The following is a 21319-nucleotide window of genomic DNA, read 5'->3' on the forward strand; positions in this document are numbered from 1 at the left end:
TGAAAAAGTGGAGTCTATTAGAATTTCTAAAAACTAAAAAAGTTTCACAAAGTATGTAAATGGTTCTAGTGCTTAGTGTTCTTAACCTGGGTTCGATCGAACCCTAGGGGTTCGGTGAGTCGGATTTTAGGGGTTCAGCAGAGCCTCCGCCGTCACATGCATGGCTCATTTTGTGCACCAGTAAAAAACATATCTATGTCTTGAATTTGAAAAAAATCACATTTTATTTTTCACTAAAGAGGGGTTCAGTGAATGCGCATATGAAACTGGTGGGGTTCGGTACCTCCAACAAGGTTAAGGACCACTGTTCTAGTGTGAAATGTCCAAGATGCTTTATTTTCCACACCATCACTGACAAGTGCTGTAACTGCTTACTGTCACCAGGGGGCAGTCTCACAAACAACTGGCCAGCTTGTGCTGTTCTTTCAGAGAAGACTGAAGTTTGAACATACAAAGAGCTGAAGCAAAACAGAGCATTAGAGTGAAAAGTGTCCACTTGGATGTGTCCTGATCCAACACAGCTGATTTAAATGGGTAAAATACCTCCTCAACATGTCCTGAAGTTCTCCAGAAGCCTGGAATGAACTAATCATTTGATTCAGGTGTGTTGACCCAGGGTGAGATCTAAAACCTGCAAGACACCGGCCCCCGAGGTCTGGAGTTCGACACCCCTGTCCTACATTGTGAACTCCATTGTTAGTCCCTTACCACCTTTCCTGTTCTGGGTAATTGTTTAACCAATCAACATTCAGCATCTGCGTGGACCTACATGTGATTGGAGAACTCATCTGCATAGGTTAAAGCTTCATTTTGTGTAGTTGCAAACTGCAATAAGTATACACACATATAGTATCATAATCTCCCCATTTGACCTGAGATGAGCTGTGAGCAAATTTCACCAAAGAAGGATTATAATCTTTCTTCTTTGTATGATTCACAACTCAAGTGAGTTTTTTGGCAATAAATAAGAAGTCAACATTAATTAATATAACAGATCATGTCTAACTTTAACCAGTCTTGTAACTCCTGAGACGAGGCCCCCACACCCAGGTACAGTGTGGTCAAACTGATTGTACCAACAGAAAGAATAATACTCCCCTATTTTCCTAACATTAAACACATGGTTGGACAAAAGACCAAGACACAGAAGAGGTAACCAACTGTTAGAACGTCTGTGTTTGAGATGGAGTGACCATCCAAATGTAGGAAGATTAAAGTTAACAAACCAAACAAGGTTTTATCGGCCAATCCAAAAAGTCCAAAGAACAACGCTCCTCCTCATTTCTCAAACTGCACATCCTCAACTCTTCCTCTCAGCTCCTCACCTCCAGTTTTAGTCCCTACCACTAATGATGAGGGCAGAGGAGGTGAGGTAGAGACACAAGGAGCTGAGGGAGCAGCATTTAACTAAATAAGACATCGCTGCCTCAGGGTCTCATTTAAAGAGTCTGTTAGATATGAGTCTGCCCGTTCTGTTGGTTTTTGTCTTTTGCCCTTCTCCCCCGTCCCTCTTCTCAGCTGTTTCTCTTTCCCTCTTTCTTTCTCCCCTTCTTTCCCCCAGTCAAGTCTGTCCCGTATTCAGTAAGTGAAAATAAAATAAACAATAAAAGGTGAATCAAATGGACCATTACGGCAAGGCTGGGATGGTCAGTTTGGTAAAGTAAATCCGTTGGGCATCTTTCTTTGCCTTTAGACAACAATTCTGATGGCAAAAGAGCCAAACGGGACAGGCAAAAAAAAAAAAAAAAAAAAAAAAAAAAAAGATATGACATGTGGCACAGCTACAAAGTAAAGCCACGACAAGAGAAACGAGAAAACCTTCAAAGTGAAACAAAGAAACACTGAAAAACTAAATATCAACTCAGACATGCAGACTGACGGTAAATGTGATGATGACAGAGACGGGAAACACAAAGAAAGAACAGTGACAGCTCCTGAGAACAAGCTGGGAGTCATGAGAAGAAAATTGTTGTGAAATTTCCACACTAATGAATAAAATGTGTTTTTGGGAAAATCAAATTGCTATGTTTTATTTTATCTAGTTTGTGCATTTGGCTATGATGCTGCATCTGTTAGTGTTAAAATATCCCAGCATTATGACAAAGGTATTTCTGAGAAAAGCACAGTTCCTCTATAAAAGCTCTGCTATAAAAGACGCAGCACTGCATCCATTATCTGGGTAGGGGGTGCACCAATAAAACTGCAATAATATGAACTTTAATCTGCCTTTAATCCTCATCCTACTGACTGGGGTTCACATGGACACACAGGTATGTTTTTTCTTATGTCTCTCATTCTAATTTTTTGTCAGTCACTTTGCTCCTAATGGTACCACATGATTGTTTTCTGTACTTCTGCTTTAATTTGTTTGGGGATTTTTATATTTTTTGCACTTTAAGAGGAACACATTAGCCTAAATGTCTCAGTCGAATATCAACTTACCAAGTAAGCATTGATAGGGAGCCCAAATTTGTAAGATAACCGTTAGATTTATACAAATATAAATATTGATTAGTTTTAACATCAGCATGGCCTGTACTATTAGAACTCCAACATTCTGCAAATTACAACCCAAATGTAACAATGTAACACTGTGGAGCTCGAAGATGTGTTTTTATGCAGCAAATGTTACTGTAAGTATCCAGAGTCTGTTCTTGAGTAAAAGTAACTGCAGACTTTCTAGAACGTTCTAATTGTTTCTGAATGCTTCATTGGTGGTAGACTGATGTAGGTGGTAAAGATGCTCGGGTTATACGTAGTTTGAACTTGCAGTTAAATCCAGAGGTTCCCAACCCAAGGTTCACGTCACCTCTAGAAGTTCACCAGATGAATCTGAGGGGCCTTGAAATGATTAACCTCCTAAGTGATATAGGCTTTTATTTCCTAAAAAAACCCTCAAATTTAACAGTTTGTTAAGAGCTAACAACAATTTCTGAAACACAGATAAAAAGTGGAAGCAAAGGAATGAACTAGCAGCGCAGGGGCCACAGATGCAGGAAAACTGTGAAGTCGATGCGTCCTGAGTCAGAGGAGGGTATACCATTGACTGGCATAGAACAGACTGGTAACTACATTAAAGGGTTACCTAGGCAACCGGAGACTGGAATGCTCACTAGACGCCAACCATCACCGACAAAGCAATGTGCAACAAGCAAACTGCTTCCTTTTGTACCCCTCTAGTCTCCGTGTCCCCATCACCAGGCTGTGAACTCAACACGTTCTCTCTCTGAGCTCATCACATGCTGACACTTGCTCAGAGCTCCTTGTCACATTTCAGTGAACCAGGTACTCCTTCTAGCATCAGGTGCGAACGTGAACAGTAGTGCTCCAGCGTACCATTTTGCCTGATAACGATGACTATCAATGAACACAAAAAGATTGGGAGGCGGGTTGTTAGAGCTCGTCGATCTCTATTCACTCCAATGGACCGTTTCATTACAGTGATTGTTTCTGGAGGTTAGCAACATACGCTAACTGCACCGGCTATAACAGCACAGACGTTTCAGATGCATTTTTGAAAGGTAAAATACTGAAAAACAAGACTGTGTGTTATCAGTACACAAATCACCCTATCAGTGGATGATCCAGCAACGGATTCTGAGACTCTGGATGTGCTAAATAATGTCAGATTAGGCTACAAAATGTAATAATAACCATGAACAAGAAATTAATTGTAATTGCAATCAATGTTATTTCATCCAACATTATGTGACCAAGGTAAAAAGAAAAGGCTTTAGTGGTTGCCTTTTCCCTTGCTGAATATTAGCTAAATGTGACTCGATGGCATGCAATTGTCTGGTCTGTGTAAATACATCAGTCTCAGTGGAATAACTGTACATGTACTCTTATCTCCGAGTGAGTGCAGTGTCTGCAGTAGAAACTGTGTACAAGGATAAGAGTGGGGGAAGGACACACGCTATTCATTTTGCCTAGTTTACTATGGATTTACATCGTGAATTCATTGTGGTAACTAACTACTAAAACACAAAACTTACATAAAGAAATATGTGAAAAATACAGTGTTAAAGATATAAATATGTGTGATAACACATGATGCAGTGTAACCTGCCCTGTGTGGACGTGTTCTAGCTGGTTTCTCCTCGTGCAGCACAGAAAAAGGTTCTCTCTCTATCAAATAAACAGTGGACATCGAATTTTAACTTTTCATGCCTGCTATTAAGTGATCAGTGTGTAAGTCTAATGTGATAAAAATGTAAGAATGCTTGTACAGTTATCATGGGAGAAACAACAGGGCGATCGTGGCTCAAAGATTTGGCAGTCCTTCTTGTAATCGAAAGGTTGCCGGTCGAGCCCCGGCTCGGACAGTCTCGGTCGTTGTGTCCTTGGGCAAGACACTTCACCTACTGGTGAGGGGCTGATGGCGCGATGTGGCAGCCTCGCTTCTGTCAGTCTGTGGCTACAACCGTAGCTGCCTCCACCAGTGAATGTGAGAGTGACTGAATAGTGGAATTGTAAAGCGCTTTGAGGGCCCCAAAAAGCGCTATATAAATGCAATCCATTATTATTAACGAAGTATGTAGAAAGCAATGAAATTTGAAATATTTACTCTATTTCATCAAAATATAACAATAAAGATTAAGCTGTTACTGCTGTTGGTTAGCATACAATGTTAAAAAAAGCAATAGAACAAAATAAGAACAGCATTATGCTCTATAATAATATAACAATAAAATATGTCAAGCAGGCAGGTAAGGCGTATTAACACCTGCTGTTAATACAAATCCTTGTATACATAAAGTAAAATATTCAAAGATTGAACTCCACTGTGATATAAAAAATCCGTCAAAGGGTTCTACACGTATTTTATTCTATTATGCATCAATTTTTAATGATTTATAATTATTGAAAACTTGTGTCTCTCTGCAGTCACATATTTCAGTTGCCTGCTAAGCACATTTTTTCCAGGAACTAGCCGAAGTCTACATGAATCACCAGACGTTCTCGTATTCTGCACCCCGCTGACACGACTCTTACTGAGGGTGCTGTAGGCAATGAAAAATAGTTGGTTACATTTAGGTGAGGACATTGGTTTGGGTAAACTACCTTTCTTTTACAATCCTAACCACACATTATAAGACAAATGTCTTCCATATGCAACAAACATTTTCTTCATCTGCATCGTTTGTATTCTGCTTTGCTGCCACAGGGACAAAACAGCCGCACACATTTTCTTGCAGTGCCAGATAACTAGAAGCCTGCTGAATTCCAAATCAAAATGCCATACACACTGGAATATGAGGCTAAACCCCCACTGTGGGGCAGCACAAGGGCTCTGACCAAGGATCCGAAAGAGTTTTGTTTCTTTTTAAAGTATTTTTGCTTACAAAAGAAAATTGGAAGCACTAAAACAATAATGCATAAGGAGCCTGCTGATACTGCAGTTCTTCTGAGATCTAACTTTTTACCATAACAGCATTAGCATCGTCCCTGAGAGTTCCAAGCTCAGCAACCTCGATAAATGGAGGTGGGTTGCATTTCAATAACAGATGCAGTCCGTGTTAGCAAAGGGAACAGAAAAGGTTAACGGGCTCAAAATGCTTTCAGTAAATGTACGTTCAGTCACGGCTACTGAGGTATCCTTGGGCTAAATGTGTCCCCTCCCATGCATCCCAGTGACCCAGAGCTCCACTGCAGAGTTAAAGGAGTATGACTGGAAGGCAATAATGAGAAAAATATTCCAAAGGATTGGTTCTGTGATATCATTTTGACCTTCCTGTTTACCGGTGGTTGGGGTATAAACTTGAAACATGTTCAATGTCTTAACACTGAAAGACAGATTAAGTTGTAATTCACTGACATCGGCAGATTTGAACAAAGAGGGGATTTGATCAAAGGTTGTGCCTGCTCTGGGGCACCGGCATAGATGCTGTTCATAGACAAAAGATAAAACGACATCAAACTGCCCTTGCATGTGACATGCAGACAACCTTTATATGCAGTCTGCAGCACCTAAGCTAGAGGCTGAAAAACAGTAGCTATTTAATGCGTTAAGCGCTAACTTAACTTAGCTGTTGGCTATGACAATTAAAACAATTACAACACTTTATACATATTTTTAGCAAACAGTTGCAGGACTGTTGGTCACTGACATGTACAGAGCACAAGTTTTAAGATAGGCACACAGCCAAGAGATTTCTGAGAAATTACAGCAAACAGACAGCAGGCCAGCATATTTAATCCTGTCATCAAAAGATGAATATGACACATTTCAAGTGGGAACAGATCTGCCTTGACATAGTAAAGAAATATTAAAAGGATGAGAAGCCTTCAGGATATTCTTTTATATACTTTATGTTGAATCCCGAGAGTTCAAGAGTGACTTTAGGCCCCCGCAGCGACAGCAGGTTCATGCTATGTCATTTTGTGTGAGGTGGATCTAAAAAATAATAATGTGTCTCAGACTGCAGGATGACAGTTTTGAGGAGACTCGGACTCTGATAATCTCTTCCAGTGGATATATAACTCCACACAGACACTGCCCATCTATTAGTCAAATAATTGGTGCTTTGAGATCCCGCGCCACCTCTCTGGCATGAGGGGAGGATTTAACTCCAAATTGCTCATCTTTGCTGCTGCTACTGATGTGTGTGATAAGCAAATTGTAAATAGATAATAGAGTTACATAAAAAAGCACAGAAGCCATTAAAAATGACTTTTACAAATGTGCTTTAGGTAATTTGATGCTGCTTTCCAAAGATCACGTTAACACATTCAGGAGTTGGTGTTAAAGCACCTCTAACATGCCTCGAAATTGCAATTTTGTTTCTACAAAATTGAAGACTTGGACTCCACTCTCTGCGTTTCTGAATTTTCTGCATGCTTGACAATAAACCGCTGACATTCTCAAGTTCTGACTTCATCCAATCTTAGATCTGTAGGAGAAACACAAGCAGTGTTTTTGTAAGCAGTGGGGCAGCTGTATGACTCAGTTATATCAAAGCTCATACATCGAGCTCGCACATAGATGTCTATAAATGGACACCATCTTAGCCGTAGACCTGACAAACATCTAGACCTGAATAAAGCATCAAGCCTCAGATTCAGCCACGCACTGTATACAACCAAAACAAGACAATCCACCAATTTCATTTCCAAGTTTGGAGTTTCCCGTCAGTTGGTCTGAGTGAGAGAATGAAGTGTCAGACTGATGGAGCCCTGAGTTGCTGCTTCAGTCTGCATCACACATGGAAGACACATGATCATATATCACTGCTTTTATTGGGCCCGGCGAGAGGGCCATTAGAGGCCTGTGTCAAGACAGTCTTCTCATTTTCCCCCCTTACTCTGTCTCTCCTGTTTCTCTCCTCCCTTTCCTTCATTCTGCTGAAGGATTGTCAGATAAGAAAGTGCAGAAATGACCGACCTGTTGTTGCTTTGCTCCTGTTTGTGTCTGCTATGACGGCTTGCAGACCTGGCTCTGTTGGCCGGTGGGTGAGCTGCCTGCAGATAAGGAAACCTGATTAACTGGCACGCCGCATGGCTTCACTGCTGTGGAAGAGAAAGGTGATAGAAACGATGGGGTTGTGTAGAGACAAGCTGTAGGGATAATGAATGAGGGCCCAGGAAGCCTAGACTAACAAGTGGAGGGAGAATAAAATGAAACCACAAAGAGATGAGAGAAGTTGGAAGAAGCGCAAGAATGATTGTCTAAGGAGTCGAGGTTTCCTGGTTTGTTAGTTTATCAACATCCTGTTGATCCTTGACCCGCTGCAGAGACACAGATCCTCCAGCTTCCTTCTTCTGGCCCCACAGTTCGACATCTGGTCCTCGCTGCACCCACACAACCAGACAAATACGTTTCTCTAACAACTGGCAGCGAACCAACTGAAGCAAATTGAAACCAGCCCCGTGCGTCAAAAACGGGATTTTAGTACAAATAGTGTGATCAAACTTTTTACCCAAGACGTTGCATAGAACGATTTTATTGTGTCATTCCCATGTAAGATTTTAGAGGAAATCAGCTGGACGAACAGACGTCTTCAGCTTACGCAGGAGTAGGAAGTTAAAAAAACAACTACAAGTTAATAAATATTATATTTGTGAAAAAGGAAGGACACCCTCTGTTTTTAAGCCTGCAGTTTGATGTATTAGGACATAAATAATCTAGACCAGCAGGTCAGACTCAAGCTCAGACTGAGCTATTTAAACACTATTTAAAGTCACCAGGTGCAGGTATGCGCAGGTTTCCAAGGTTACGGGGGTTACAGCACGGGTCCGGGGAATCTAGAAACAAAGAGACGAGATGATCACAACAAGAAATGCTCGAAGAAACTTATGAAGCCGGGACAAGAAGTTCAGAGCCACAGGTGAGCGATTAGTTTGATGTGCGTGGACGAGAGGCGGGAGCCCGCGGTGAGCTCCGCCCAGGCAGGATGATGCAAGAGAGAGAGAGAGAGAGCAAAACAGAAACACTTGCAGCCTCGCTGGGCGGACCGGGCAGACACAGGGACCATCACAAGTCTTTTGCAGATCTTAAAACGAGGTAAACAGACAGACAAACAGCACGTACCATTACTCTGTGTCATTATGTCTTTAACAGAAACTAAGCCAAAATGCAGACGCACAAAAGTAGCAGCCAGATGTGCCAATCAGTGTACCTGTAACTTATCATCAGCAAACGTGAGTGACTCTATAAAAGCAAAGATTTCTGCAGTTTGCTGCTCTGGAGGGTTCAGATGTGTGGAAACACAGAGTCAAGGAAATAAGACTCAGAGAAGCGGGAAGTGTAGTACGGTTGGCCATTTCCAAACAACTTCTATGGTGAGAAAGAAAGTTCCAACTGCCCGAAAAGTTGCTTCTGTTCATCTGGATGTTTTTGGTGGGAGAAACGTTTCGTCATCATCCAGGTGACGTCTTCAGTCTGCAGCTTTCCCCAAATCTTATAAACAGGACATTTGCACAATACCTGAAACCAGCACTACTGCAGGAACAATGGGCTGGGACGTCAGTTTCTTGATCATTAATATGCAAATCAAACCTGTAGTGAGCTGATGCTGAAGAAGTCACCTGGATGATGACGAAACGTTTCTCCCCCTGAAAACGTCCAGATGAACAGAATCAACCTTTTGGGATTTACTGGATGATTGAGCATCAGGACATATTTCCAAACACATTCAAGACACCTTCCGGTCTTTCCAGGAGCAACACAGATGGCTTTGATGTGTTCAGCTGGATCCAGTCTGTAGTTGCTTTGCTCTTTGATTGCTGTCTTCTGCTGATTTGTTGTGTAACGTGGAAGACTGCAACACTGGTTCTATGTCATCTACATCTTTTAATCATAATGCAGCACGGATGCAGGTCATAGTTCATATTTATCCGTCACCAGGAGCTTTTCTTCATCCTGGAACAACTTTGCTGACACAGCATTTTGTCTGAGAAGCTCTGCAATGTTTTTATGACACTTTGATTACTTACATTAAATACTTGAGAAAGTGGGGTTTGTTTTATTTTTCAGCAACTTTTCTTTTCACAAGAACAAGTGATTTTGTCAGATATTTACAAAAACAACATATTATTATATTTATAAGTCTATTGCTTCAGAAATCTTTAATTACAGCCTTCGCGTGTCTTGGGTTTGGCCAACCAGTGCTCAGTTTAAGAGAACGAACCTGTTGCTCTGTAATTTTGTGCAGTCGAAATAATCGTCTTGTGAGGACGGGGCATCAGGAAGGCCAGTCCGAGGGGAACGGCTAACATAATTACAAGATGTAGGTATGTGCTTTAAAGTCAGCTTCTCTAAAAGAACAACTATCACCCTTTGTGTGCAAAGCTAACCCCCACTTGCATTATAAAGGCACCAAGCTGGGGCATTTCACTGAAAGCATCTCAATTGTTTTCTTTGCTCTTTTTGTCCCGAGACACAAAAACACCCCAACACAATGACTTGTGACGTCAAACAGCAAAGTTATGCCAGAGTCACAATGTGCATCTAGCTGGTGAGGCAGGCAGATGCCTTCATGGGGTCAGGACTGGTTTTTACCCCCCAGTGTCACAACACAAGGATGCTAGAGCAATAAAATGACCCTGCGCTAAAAGAGACATCCCAGCAGAGGGAGGAGCGCGCTCTGATTTGAGATAATTTAAAACGTGGTTGTCATATTGTGAATGGGAGCCGCCCCCCACTCCCTCCTCCCCAGTGTTTTGTTTTCTGTAGCTCCCACGTAAGCATGAGCTCTGCTAAATAGGTTCGTTTGGAAACAGGAAGAAGACAATTAAACTGGGGGCACAGGGGTGAATTTAGTATGTTCAAAATCTGCATGTGAATTGAGAAGAAGTGATTGGAGGCTAAATATGCACTCGTCTGTTCAGGAGTGCTGCTTTTAAGTCATTTTAGTGCACAAACCGTCCTTCCATTTATATGCATATTGTTAAATTTGATCTTTAGTGTACCAAAAAGTGATGCTTGGATACTAAAAACCTGTTAAAATTAAAAAAGCTCAGATGCAAAACATCCTAAAGCGCTTGTTTTTGTTTCCCTTGCTCTCCTTATAGATCCCTCTAAAAGCGTGCTGTTGGCCTAATAGCTCAATTTTCATCTGCACTCTCATTTCCTAACATCTGTATGCTGGAAGAATCTCTAAATGCAGGCATTAGCCAATTAGCTCCAACGACTCCAAAATCACAACTGCAGCCGATCGCTGTCTCGGCTCGGTGGACTCACTTTCATTTTTCCGTCATTGGCTTTTCATTTTCGCCTTGTTTTCTTTTTATGCATGTTTTGCTATGCGCTCTCCGCCTGCACCCTCCTACTTGTGATTCACAGGAAGCAAACACAAACTTTATTCATGCAAAATCTTTTGGAAATGATTAATTTTGTTTGTTTTGCTCATTCCCACTCTGTTTTTCCCCTCCATCTTAAACAAAACAACTTAAAATATTTTCTTTAATGCCGTTTTTTCACACGCACATTTTAACCAATTAAGCTGTATAAGAGAAAGCAAATATCAGACTGGACATTAAACTCCTTTCAGCTCCCTAAATCCTGTGTAGTCCCTAACCACACCAGTGTAAGCAGGCAGTTGTTCCACAGTGAGTGACTGGAAAAGACGTGTTCTGCATCCTACAAGTTTCTAAACCAATTCCATTCTCTCCTGGATGTACATATCGAGCCCATGTGAGAACACAGATGGACTGCCTCATGGCTCCTGCAGGTCATTTTTAGAAAATAAAGTCTGTTTTTGAAGAGGAGGTTGGGGCAGACGGTTGGTGCACAGAGCGCAGGTTCCTCACTTCAGATCTCCAAGTCCTTCATCCTCCTGCCTGTTTAAGGTCAGTTTGGTTAAGGTTAGGGAGAGACTGATTAAATGTATTTAAATGCTTGTAATTAACCCTTAAACAAGAGCTGCCACTTGCTAACTTTACTATAAACAGCTCAATAATAGTTTTCCACAAAATCAGGTATTTATGCAAAGTAACCCTATGATTATATTTCCTTCAAAATAAAATCGTGATGTAGTTGTAAACAAAGATCTTTTTTGGTTTCTTGACATAGTCTCGCCGTTTCCCCTTTAAAAGAAGTAATGAATGGACCTCTCAGCACATGGGAAGGCAACCACTGATGTCCTGCATTCCTTGATCCCACAATTCCTCTGCTGTTTCTAAGGAAACTCAGCCAGCAGAGACTATGACAGTCTGTGAATTTCAACAACCCTCAGCTAAGCAGCCGATTCGACCCCAGCAGCAGCCTCTGTAAAGGAAGATGATGCTTGTCGGGCTCGGTAGGGGCTGTGTGAGACGGGAATGGGTTTCCATGAGAACATTCTGGTCACATCAATGCCTGAGTGACATCAGCGCGTCTCAGTTTACCAACTGTGACATCAAGAATAGACACGATAGTGGTGGGAGGTAAACAAGTACTAAAGCTAAAAGAGCTCTTTAAACTCAAACCACAATCTTGTCCTAAACGTAACCAAGTCAAAGATTGTCCTAAATAATCACACAGCAAATGAAAATAAAAGTAAACAGTGAGTGTAGAAATAATGGGAAAAGAAACAGGAAAGTCCTGTGATGTCTCTCATCTCCCGTCTTAGATTTTCAACATCATGTGTCATGGACAGGAAAAGTTGAATTTATGAGTCTGTGAACATGAGTCAATATATTTGTAGTTACTTCCTGGTTTGCTGCTGTGGCACCGTGTTGGAAGAAGTAGTACTGAACAAAGGAGACGTCACTTTAAGAGAGACGAACTCGACCTCTGGAAACATGAACGCCAGGATGATAAGGTGCTGACTCTATGCATCTGCAATCCCAGCAGGGTTGCCCGATAAGAACAGGCGGGTTAGCCAAAGAACCCACTTCCACTCATGTCTCTGTCGTTCACTCATTTATTGGACTTAGCTTCCTGTCTGACAGACGCCAGGTGGTCAGACTGGGCAGCATCACCTCATCCCCCATCACACTGAACACTGGTGCTCCACAGGGGTGTGTACTGAGCCCTCTCCTGTACTCACTCTACACCTACGACTGCACAGCCACTAACAGCTCCAACATCATTGTGAAGTTTGCGGACGACACTACAGTGGTGGGTCTTATCACCAACGGTGATGAGACGGCTTACAGGGAGGAGGTCAGCGCCCTGACCCACTGGTGTCAAGACAACCATCTCACCCTCAACGTCGCAAAGACAAAGGAGTTGATAGTGGACTTCCGGAGGTGCAGAGAAGTACACACCCCCATCACCATCAACGGCGCTGCTGTGGAGAGAGTGAGCAGCTTCCGGTTCCTTGGAGTACATCTGGCTGAGGATCTTACGTGGTCAGTACACACAAACAAAACAGTGAAGAAGGCGCAGCAGCGCCTCTTCTTTCTCAGGAGACTGAAAAGATTCGGCATGAGCCCCCGCATCCTCAGGACCTTCTATCGCTGTGCCATTGAGAGCATCCTCACTGGATGCATCACCACCTGGTATGGCAACAGCACCGCCTACAACTGCAAAGCTCTCCAGCGAGTAGTGCGGTGCTCTGAACGGATAATTGGAGGTGAGCTTCCCTCCCTCCAAGACATCTACAGGAAGCGGTGCCTGAGGAAAGCGGGGAGGATCATCAAGGACTCCAGTCACCCCAGCCATAAACTGTTCAGACTGCTTCCATCAGGAAGGAGGTTCTGCAGCATCCGGTCCCGTACCAGCAGACTGAGAGACAGCTTCTTCCACCAGGCCATCAGACTGCTGAACACGTCATAGACACCTCAGCTTCACTACTGGAACTTTAACATTATGCACTCCACACTGTATATAAATGCCACTTGTTTTGCACATATTCAACTCTGTATATTTTATATATTTTATTATTATTATTATTATTATTATTATTATTATTATTATTATTATTATTAATTTAATTTTTTAATTTTTTTTTTTAACTATTTAATTTGTAAAAATGTGCATACACACACACACACACACACACGTAGGAAAATATTTAGTATACACATCCAGAAATGCATATACTATTATATATTGTACATATATTTATTAGTTTCAGGTTGGCCATTCTTGTATTTTGCTCGTTTGTGTTGTTGTGTTTGCACATCTCTGTTGCTTGTGGGGCTCGCACACAAGAATTTCACTCGCATGTGCTGTACCAGTGTGCCTGCACATGTGATGTGACAATAAAAAGTGATTTGATTTGATTTGATTTGGAAGCCGGGTTACACGTCCGTGATGATATAGAGTGTAGTAAAGGGGTGCATGCCGTGCGGCGAAGGGGCGCTGTGTTTCTGATGTGGAGATGGAATTGTGTCTTCTGATTGGTGCAGAGAATGGGTTGCCTCAAGACTGATTGGCTAACTGGCAGCTGTGTGCTGAAATATTTTTGTAGAAGTGGCTGCATTAATGACTTCAGCCGACTTTTGCACACTTTATTTTGAGGATTTCAGTTTTTATCCACAACACGAAACATGAAAGTGTTTCAAAGCTGCTTACAGGTGGTGGGCTAACGAAGCTGTGCACACTTCCACCCTAAAATCAGTCAATTACCATTTAGAATAAGCATTTTTTATTCTTATTTAACCTTTATTTATACAGGTAGTCCTACTGAGACTGAACCTGGAACTTCTTATCTTCTGATTCCGAAATTAGAAGTTTGTTTTACTTCACCACCATAGAAATGGGAAGTGTTGAAAAAAGAAGAGCTGATAAACCACGCTGTTCATTATGTACTGTATTATTAACTGTTGTACTGTAGTTTGCTGCCATTAAAGACAGTAAGGTAACCATTAAAAGGAAATGGGACGACATAAGCATCCATATCATCAGAGAAATACATTTTACAGAGTTTCTTTGAAAGTTATAGAAGAAAACATTGTACTTTGTGTGAAGACAAACAAAAGAGGAAGCTCTTCAGAAACACTTATAATTACTTCTAATTATACGCAGCTGTATGCATGCCCCCATAATAACAATAGCCAGTGAGTGTTTTTACTTTAACTAAAGCAATCAGTTTAAGTTTGGAGGGAGCTTTTGAAAAAAGACCATTTGACAGGGTTTGAGTATAATTACAGAAAGAGCCTCTCGAAGCTGTCAGACACGGCTTAGCCCAGTATCCATAAATATTCCTCGTTGTCTTAGGAATCATTAAGCTTACTCCAGGACTCGGTCTAATTCGTTATCGGAATAACTGAATTGTCTTGATCCACTATTTCCTGTTTAAAAATGAGATTTTTCAAATCATTTCTGTACACAGTATGACACTAATGTGCATTCATAAAGATCAGAAAGCCTGTTTGCTGTTCACCTCTCCCACTTTCAGTTTTTGCTGTTTTTACTTCACTCCCGGCTTCTTTGATTTTTCAGAGTCTGCAGTTTTCAGGAGCAGCCTCGGGCTCATGCTGGAGCTCTCACTAATGAGGACTAACACAGGTGGGTGAAATTGATTTCCTTTAACTGAGGCCGAGACTATAAGAAACAAACTGGCCAGTATTTGCTCCTGTAATTTGACTAAAGGGAGAAATAAAAGAAACTAAAATGCCACCTGGAAGTTTAAAAAAACAGTTTGTTCCTTTTTTAAAGACTAGATCTGTTGCAAAGTGAACTGAAGTTTATAGTTTGCCAATTTTCCCAAGTGTTTACAAAGAGTAACAGATTTTATTCACATAAACTATGTTTGAATATTGTTTAAACTAATTTTGGCAAAATCTTTTCTTATTTGTAGCCTCTGTTAATACACTGCTTTAATAAAAAGTCACATTTATTTTATGCTAACCTCACGATCTGCTTGTTAGCTGCCCAGTACCAATCAGATGAGACAACAAAAGCTCATAGTGCGTCCATCAGTAGAAACATGCATTACAGCCGCCTGTCTGTTGGAAGAACAACAGCAATCAGACATGGAGCTAACGTGATTTTCTAAGCTGTCTTTTTCGAGCCCAGCGCTCATTTCAGGTTTGTTTGAATCATTCACCAATAATGCTCCTCGTTTCTCCGGTGCACCTGCGTACTCGGGTACACGAGCAGGTCTTTCCTCAGCGTCCTTGACCATGTTTATTGTTTTGCAGTGAGAGAAGATTAATATATAATAATCCTGTTACTGCTGCCACCTGCGTCATGTTTGTGTAGGCGGATATAGTTGTGTTTCCAAGTGAAGTTACACAGATTTGTGTTGCATTTACACAAAAACAGCAGCATCGTTGCGTCTCTGGTGTTAAATGCGGTGCAGATGTTTTGCTGTTTTAGGCGGCCAGCGTATGATTTCACGGTGCATCCAGCTCATTCACTGGTGACTCCACAATATAGTGAAAACTATATAATGGGAGAATGAGTAAACAAGCGCACAACTGGAGCACAGCCGTGGAAAGGTCATTAAAAAAAGCGGGTCTGTTGTGGAGTTCTTCTTCCCCCTACTGGCACAAAATACAAGAAATGCAGCTTGAATGGCAGCATGACTGTGGACCATTAGGACATGGTCATTATGGTTCTACTTGTTGTGCATCTACACTTTGTCCTTTTTGTTGTGAAACATGTCATTCTATTTCTATGTTTTACGTCATGTAGTTGTTGTTCTGTTCCATCAGTGTGTGAGCTGTCGTTGGATTTCATTTCCTGATTATTTCTGATTACTGGACACACGCACACGGTCACGCCTCCCACTGTCAATAGGTGCTCTTTCCCTTCCCTTCCTTGCTGTGTCGCACAAACTGCTGAAACAATGATGAATAATGAGAGCGGAGCGGCGCTCTCCCACCCCCTGTCATCGCTGGCTTTCATGAGACTCATTTTACCAGAAGCGGCTCAGCATGAACTGTGCCCAAATTGTAAGGGAGGTGAATTAGTAGCCCCCATACGGAGTTTGAAGTAGGTCAGGTTGCCTCGTCTGATAGTTTTACACATCACCTTGTGAGCAGACGATGAAAAAGACTACCACCCAAGCATAAGTCGTCTCCTTAAGCTGCTGAGCTTGCATTCTCTCCTGCTGTAGAACACATGTCTACAGATGATTCTGACGAGGAGGCTAAACTCATGTTGATATTTGAGGAAGTCTGTTTCATATTTTCTGCTTCTGCTTACAGCTTTAGAGATTTAACCCGGCCTCTCACCCGTGACAGCAAAGAGGCTCCAGGACCACAAGTGGACGAGGATGGATGTTTTTGGTTTTTTTAAGTGTAGTCATTGTATCTCTGGTTGGAATAAAGACTACTAGTACTTCTTCCAGCTCCACCCTTTAGTCGTTGCCACAGTCGATCACCTTCGCTGTTTCCCTACAGTAGTATCTCACCGATCGTCCTTCTTCACTACGTCCACGAATCCCTATCCAGTATCTCTCCTCTGTTCATGTCCAAACCTTTACAGCCTTGCTGCCTAACTGTGTTTCTCAAACACTCAACCTGAGCGTCTCTCTGACGTGCTCTCCTCAAACCTGTCCATTCTGGTCACTCCCAGTAAAACTCTTGACATCTTCACCTTTGCTGCCTCCAGCTCAGCGTCCTGTCATCACAGCAGGTCTCACTGCCATCATGAAAATCTGCCCTTTCACGTTCGATGAAACCAAGACTTTTGGGATTAAATTACTGTGTTTTGAAAAGCAAAATTTAATTTATGTTTAAGATTTTAATCATTCTGCTACAACATTTGACGGATTTTCTGCATTTAGGAAAAAGCTGAGTACCTGTTACTTAATTAAACAGGTACAACTTGTTCCTTGGACCCAACTCTGAAGCTAACCCATCTCAACAGGAAGTGCATTTCTTGTGTGCAGAATGTTTTGCATATAAAAATGAACGTGATGTCCCGTTATGACAGCCTTCGCGGATCTGACTGAGAGGACAATTTGCTCACTGTTGACCTTTAGTGAAAAACCCACCCTGAGCAATCCATCCAAACAACCCATTCAGTAAAAGTAAGGAACATTTTTACATATAACCGGCTCAGGGCACCGTAGGCCAGTGTTTATGCATATGTTAATAATGTCTGAGAAACAGGGCCATTATTCATTCTTTAAATGGAAAACTGCAAATGCAAAACAAGGCCTGTCATGAAGTCCTAAAAACAGTAAAGGCCACAACTTTAATACACAAACACTGCATGTAATCGCACACACGACAGGAAGTATGTGGGAAAGGGCAGAGAGACACCGACGACCTCGGTGCAGCTCATGCTTTCAGTTTTTCCTCACTGTGTAGGATTGTTAGTGATTACAGTTCATTACTGGCTTGTTTCGAGCGACACGGCCACATTAACCTGTTACAGGGTCAGTGAGCAAGCCCCCGCTGATACCCGACCAGTCGCTCCCCCTATATGAACCTCCTGGGATTGTCAGCTTGGACCCAGATGCAGACAGAGTAGCACGAGTAGAACATAAAAGGAGTCTGTTATTCTGTATAAGCAGCATTAAAAAGTACCAAAGTAATCCAACCACTCAGGGATAATGAGACACGGGAAATTAAACAAAATTCAAAGCACAAGTCCACCGAAATAAAACAGGAAATAACTAACACCGAGATGAAAACTCAAACGTCCAAACCTGATGCAAAAGGCAGAAGAACAGCCACAGAGACTCGAGGAACAGAAAGGGAACACAAGAGAGACCTAACGACCTTCTAACCCTCTGAAGTACTAAAGCTCACACAAAATCACAAAATGACTCAAAAACACCAGGAAACATAATAAGACCATAAACAAAATAGCACAAGGATGCAAATCTCTCCATAAAACCCCAAAGAAATCATGAAGCCAATAAACTGAACGACTCTGTGTTCAGGACTCGGATCAGGACGCCATCAGTGACAATGATGCTGAGTGCTGCATGCTGGCGCTGATTCTGCAAATGAAGCCACACCTGAAATTAGACCCTGCTTCATTTTCTGTGTTCATATAAATTTATGTTACATTTATGTAACACTGTATTCAATTAGACTTGAAATTAACTATTAGTATTTGAATATTTACTCATATATCCAGTGATGGTGTCATTTTCTCGTAGACTTCTTTACAATCAGTCTTCCTTTCGCTCTTCTCATCACTGGAAAGAATCAGTGAGGTTTAAATGGATAAAACATTAAAATTATTGCAACCGGGAGCCTCAGAATCAGTCTGAGTCTACGTAGCAGACACGTTCTGGACGTTCAGTTCTTTAAGTGCATCAGGCTCCAGGTGAATTGGGGGCAGGATCTCGAACAGCAAACCTTTGACTTCATTTTCATTGCCAGGAAGTGGGAATAGTTGCAGGGAGCGGATTTTGGGGAGCAGCCTGTGTGGAGATTGTGTTTGTGGACCGGCATGAGATGGAGAGCTGGCGTGCACCACAGTTCATATTGTTCCCTCTGAAAGTTCAGCCAACCACCACCAGACACACGTTTTCTGATTTGGATAAATTCCTCCAAATGGAAAAAAAAGCTCCTGGTTTCGCTCGTCGCTGCTTTCAGGCTTGGAAACTGTGAACTCTTCCTCTGTAAACGGCCGAAAACCCTTGATTGCAGCTGGAGACCCAGCTGTCATCACCTCCACTAAATCTGGGTTAGTCTGAAGGAGATGATGATGGCTTGAAGCTCCTGATGAAATCCCAGAGTGCACAATTGAAGCGGTTCAGAGAGGGAGTTCTGGGAAAACTAGCAGCAGGGCTCGAACGTCTCCCAACATGACTGAGACGATGATACTGGAACGAAGATGCTCAAATTTTAATCTGGTCCTTTTGGATTTTCATAGATCTGACTTTTGATCAAACCTCAAATTAGAGTCTATAAAAGCTCGCTGCTGGTAAAGGTCAAACCATTTTCCTTGGTATTACTCACCTCCTTCAATACTAATTAGCTGATGTTTCCTGTGACTCATCTGATGACTCTGGCTGAGTCAGTAGCTCCTAAAAGTGGTCACAAAGGTGTTAATGCTCGAGTCACCCAAATATCTTAAATAGATTCACATTCATTTTTACACGTAGACAAAAAAATCTGAATTTGTGTCCTCCTGTTGAAATTTTTGGGGTTTTTTTTGTTTTGTTTATTTGCAAAGAAAATGTTTTTTGTTAGTTTATTTCATAATTTAAGAAAGAAAGTTTAGTATGAAGGAGAAAGGACACACTGTACCCTTATTTTTTTCCTCCAATAATTTCCTGTTATTCTCAGACTGCTGCACATCCTGTTAGTTGTAAATAAATAACTTGTGCAAACTCAAGGACGTCCTAGAGTGAATCATGTACTAATACTCTGACTGCATAGCTGGACTGGCCAGATTTTTCGTTTTTATGGGCCGATGGGTTTTTGTTTTTGTTTTTTTCTGTAACGGTATAAACACTGAAAGGTGGTGGATTGGCCAGATGAAGGGAGATGTGTAAAAATAACTCAGTTGTTTGGTGGTGGCTGTGGCGGAGCTTCCACAGATTCAGTAACGTTAGCAAGTGGTGGAGGCCAGCAGATGCAACACGCTGGCAGGTGGATGATGGAAAGGCAGGAGGAGCAGAGACCCGAGGAGGTGAACTGAACTTCAGGTAAGAAGTTATGACCTGCAGTCTCTCTGGGTCAGATATGAACCAAGTTTAGGTGGAGTTTATTTTCGTTGTGCTGACTTTTTACCGTCAGTTACAATAACTCGTATTGCCAGGGGGCTCAGGTAGGGCATTAACAGGGAAAAGGGGGCACAAAGAAATACTTTCTTATTCTCATTTAAAATTTCTTGCTTTTAACAAATAATTATCTGAATCTTACAACAAACGTTTTCATCTGATGTAAAATGTATAGAAATCCATTATTGTGCACAGTAATTTTTTTGAGGGTCCCATCACAATTTCTTCAGAAGTAACTAAGTACTGTATATGATGCCAGTATTTTCCCACATTTTCTAGATACTGCACCAGTGCTGTGTGTAAAATGCCATCAAAAAGTCAATTACGTTTGATCCTTTTTCACCTGTCTTTCTGTCTCCTTTCACTTTTTAAAGGTTGCCATGTTAAAAAAAATATTTTGCCCTGCCGTGCTGTTTATTGATGTGGCAAATGAATGGTTTATGAAAATATATTGTGGCATGCAGAAGAATCTTTACAAAGAAGCTCACAGAGAGAGATTGAGCTTGTTATTCAACCCCAAGCTGGTAGGGGGGGCTCTTTATTAAAACACTTGCTTGGGCTACAATGTGCCTCAAGGTTCAACAACAGCACAACAGAAGTCACTCATGGTACAGCACTCTCTCTACGAAACAACAACTGTCAGTGACGCTGCACCACGGCGTAAACACAACATTCAAGATAACAGTTAAAAGTAACGTAACCATAAACAATAAAACAAGAACATCTAAACAGCAGCACATGTCCCAAGGCATGATGGGAGAGAACTAGCTGTTCCCCCAACACGCCACAATATCTAAATCTGTCATCAGTATTCAGTAATGATCATGTCTCACCTCTAGTCTTCTCGGTCTTAATTTCAGGTTTTCACCATGTGCTGTAGATAGTTCAGGAGGTTAACTCGACCAAGCAGTCTACGTTTAGAATACCAGAACAGGGAGGATGGTGGAGGTTTAAGTTTATTAGACTGATATATATACCAACAAGTCAGTGTACATCACTGTGACAACAGCGTTTGTTTTCATTCAAAGGCTTTATGGTTGTTCATATAATACCTGGTGGGCCGTCTCTAGTCAAAATGCGCGGGCTGATTTTTTGTCCCAGTCCAGCCCTGTCTGACTGTTTGGTACAAATGAGTTATTTGTGTGCATGAAAACACATCAAAGTAAGAGATTAAACCACTGACTGCTAACTCAGAAAAACATTATTAGCAAACAAGGACACATTTTAGAGCTTTCAGGTTATGAAAATGATGAAAAATGTTTTGTTTAAATGTGTATCTGGTGTCTTTTTACCAAATGCTGCAAATGAGC

The 21319-nt window shown here is 41.6% G+C and overlaps 1 long non-coding RNA gene across 1 annotated transcript; it reads left to right on the forward strand.

The window, feature by feature from the left end:
* Positions 1-8259: 8259 nt before the first annotated feature.
* On the forward strand, positions 8260-16641 carry LOC147318063 (uncharacterized). Its single transcript, XR_015131693.1, has 3 exons — positions 8260-8503; positions 14813-14878; positions 16525-16641. It is a non-coding gene; the product is annotated as an uncharacterized LOC147318063 (long non-coding RNA).
* The last annotated feature ends 4678 nt before the right edge of the window (positions 16642-21319 follow it).

This window comes from Aulonocara sp. 'chitande type north' Nkhata Bay, linkage group LG12 (genome assembly GCF_057382095.1).
Source record: "Aulonocara sp. 'chitande type north' Nkhata Bay isolate Kocher_YH1m ecotype deep benthic linkage group LG12, A_spYH_male_GT1.1, whole genome shotgun sequence".
Classification (NCBI taxonomy): Eukaryota; Metazoa; Chordata; class Actinopteri; order Cichliformes; family Cichlidae; genus Aulonocara; species Aulonocara sp. 'chitande type north' Nkhata Bay.